This window comes from Limulus polyphemus, unplaced genomic scaffold (assembly GCF_000517525.1).
Source record: "Limulus polyphemus unplaced genomic scaffold, Limulus_polyphemus-2.1.2 Scaffold577, whole genome shotgun sequence".
In the NCBI taxonomy this organism is placed as follows: domain Eukaryota; kingdom Metazoa; phylum Arthropoda; class Merostomata; order Xiphosura; family Limulidae; genus Limulus; species Limulus polyphemus.
Window position 1 is genome coordinate 315,407 of NW_013666187.1, and position 3,803 is coordinate 319,209.

Below are 3,803 nucleotides of genomic sequence, written 5' to 3' on the forward strand. Positions count from 1 at the left end.
AAGCATTCACAATACACATTCTACCTGTAGTTGATCAGTCCGAAAAGGGACACTAGAGTTCGGAATTTTTTTTACTCCATGCCGTAAGGTATACCCCAAATGATTGTTGTTGCTCTTTTTTAGCGCAAAACTACACAATGGACAGTCTGCGTTTTGTACACCGCGGAAAGATGAGACTCAGGTTTAATCATCGTAAGTTCATAAACTTGCTGCTGGTCTGTTGGGACCCTCTTCTTTCACAAGTACAAGGACAAGCAAGATATAATGCTTGACTTAATAGCTAAAAGAATAACATCTAAGGTTGAATTTATCAGGCAACTTGAACCGGATTTAGTATGTTCCAAAATTAGAGTCGCGGGTTCGAATCCCCGTCCCACCAAACCTGCTCGCTCTTTTAGCCGTGGGGGTGTCATAACGTGATGGTCAATCCCACTATTCATTGGTAAAAGAGTAGCCCAAGAGTTGGCGGTCGGTGGTGATGACTAGCTGCCTTCCTTCTAGTTTTACACTGCTAAATTAGGGACGGCTAGCACAGATAACCCCCGTGTAGCTTTGCGCGAAAATCAAAATAAACCAAACCAACTCTCTATCATGTTTTTTTTTTATATCTTTGTGTCTACAGCACAAGAAGTAATAACAATTCAGAAGCTAGTTTATAAATGCTAATACAATTTCAGAATATTATTATTTTAAAATATCAAAGCATTTCACAACAAATAAATTATTTAGATTTACATTGTACTAAATACTTCAACTCTGAAGTCCACGGATTTACAGCCCTAAAACAGGGGTTTTATTCCCAGCGGTAGACACGGCAGAGAGTCTGATGTGGATTTATTATAAAAAAAAACACGCAAATCTCAAATCTTAATACACATGTAAATAATCAGAAATATGCTTATATCTCAATATCTAACTCTTGTTATTCTATACGATAATAGGTAAGATCTTGCTGTATTGAGTAACTTGACTTGAATAACCTATGAAATGTAACATAAGTTTAATTATATTATTAAGTATATATTTAAGGATTTTATTTCAATATTGTTTATTTTCACAGGTAAAAAATTTAGCGCATATTCGAATTATATGTTAAGAGTGGCAAAATATTAGTGTTGTTTGCTAAGTTCGTGTTTTTATGAACCAATATTAATCACTCATCTTATATAGATATTAATATAATAAGATTCAGTGTCTGTATGTGTGTCTGTGTGTCACGTAACTGCTAGATCCGCTGGTCGCGCCGATTTCCAAGTTGTACCAAACAAATTCTCTCTGTCCCGAAGTTTGCACAAAAGTAAAATATTTCACCCCGCCCCCCTTGGGGAAACCGGAGATTTCCCCTAAACATTTTTACGGAATTTCCCCGAAAGCGGTCTCTAAATTTGACAGTTATTTACATTAGAGCACGTAATTTAGTAGGCCTATTAATTACCGTTCGTAACTTGGTTAAAGAAATTAAATTTACATTATAGCAGCAATGATCATGAAACTGTAAAAGTGGAAATAGTTTGTTTTTTGAATTTCGCGCAAAGCTACACGAGGGCTATCTGCGCTAGCCGTCCCTAATTTAGCAGTGTAAGACTAGAGGCAAGACAGCTAGTCATCACCAGCCACCGCCAACTCTTGGGCTACTCTTTTACCAACGAATAGTGTAATTGACCGTCACATTATAACGCCCCCACGGCTGAAAGGGCGAGCATGTTTGGTGGGATGGCGATGCGAACCCGCGACCCGCAGATTGCGAGTCGAGCGTCCTAACCACCTGGCTATGCCGGGCCGAGTGGAAATAGTAGTTCAAGTATTAAACTTGCATTATAGCGGCCCTGTAAATGTGGACCATAGACCCACTGGTTCATAGATACACATATATATATATGTGTTTGTGTATAGTTACGTTGCCATAAATCAATTTTTACAATTTTAACGGATTGGTTTTCTTGTTGCTAAGCTCAAAGTTGCAGAATGGACTATCTGGGCTCTTTCCACCACGGGAAGCGAAACCTGATTTTTAGCGTCGTAGGCCTGTTGACTCATCACTTAGCCACTAGGGGGCATATATAAAGTGCATGTACTTGCTACCTACTTTATTAAAACGTCTTCACTCACATTTATAGAGAGCTCTATTCAACTGCTAAAGCATATTAGACTTATTATGTAAGTGCCAGTAAAATTCTAGTATGCGATCCGACAAAAATTTTCAAAGAGTTGGCGGTGTGTGACGTTGACTAAATGCCTTCCCTCTAGTCTTTCATTTCAAAATTAGAAACAGATAGTGTAGAAGCCTTCGTCTGGCTTTACGCAAAACATAATAGACAAACAAGCCGTTTATCTGAATTAGCACAACCTGAAATCCATTACGACGTGACAAGTTTAAAAACATATCCTGAATGAACGTTGTAAATATTTTCTAAACAGTTTTTTTCTATCAAGTTTATCCGTTTAACGCTGTTATTTGTTTTACAGGTGAATGTTTTCACTGTGATACGAACTAGATAACAGTAATAAAAACGAATACGTTTACTTGCCTTAAATATAAGTCATTCACTTTAATTTTAGTTTTAAACCCTAGTCACTAACTATTTGCTCAAGACACCTAATGGTTACACCTTTTTACTTGGCACATTGTTTTTGCACCGTGTATTTAAAAAATATCCCAGCAAAGCAGAGAAGTGCTTGCGACAGCACGGTGATTGATGTTGGGGTGAATGTGCTTGTTTTTAAACGTTTCCTAAAAAATACATTTAATAAACGTCAAATAAATTACTTGTCTGACCTAAATTATTACCTATACAGATAGGTAATAAAAATTATCTTAACGATAGTTTCGAAACATTTCCAGTCGTCATCTTACTGCTCGAAACTTCTTTTTTTAACCACAATTTCTCGATGTATTTTGTAATGAATATAAAACTAAAAATACAAGAAGGTATAATAACCTAAGATGTGAAATCCGTAATCTAGTTTATATTATTAATATCAATATCATTAAAAACATAGATAAAAACATTATGTAAATATAAAAAAAAAACATCTTTTTTATTGGAAATCTAAGAACTATATCATACATGTATATGTTAAAATGAACACTATGCGGTGAATGTTACGTGGGCCAAACTGAAAATTTAAGATATACAATGTATCAAGATAAGTCAGAGTCCATTAAGAAGCTCTAAACATTATTATAATTGTATCTTAAGTACCTATGCTATATTACAAGAAACTTTCTTTTTCTGTTTTCCATTTTGGTCTTGTGATAATCAACAAAAAAAAAGGATTATTAGGTGAAAGTTGTTTCATAAACAAAATTGGAAGTAATTTGAATTTTATGAAATAACTTGTGAATTTCGTAAGCATTTAGTTATGTTTTATTTACATGTTATTTTTATGGATATTAAATAATATATGTATATTTATTTTATTTATAAGATGTCGCTATTTATGGATTTGAAATAACATAACATTAATTTATTAATTACATAAATACCTCCTTAGTGGCACAGCGGTATGTCTGCGGACTTATACTTGTAGAAACCGGTTTCCGATACCCGTGGTGGGCAGAGCACAGATAGCCCTTTGTGCTTAATAACAAACAACAACATAAATACCTGGTCCGATATATAATATGGAATAATAGTTTCGGCACAAGCTTTAACATTATTCAAACACCTAAACTATTTTAGGTTACTTTATTTGTGATTAAAAATGACTTAAAAAACCACATTAATGTCATATACATATCACCATCACAAGAGGCCTAACTGTATTTCTTTGGTTTGCCAGCCCAAGCTGTGCTGATGAGC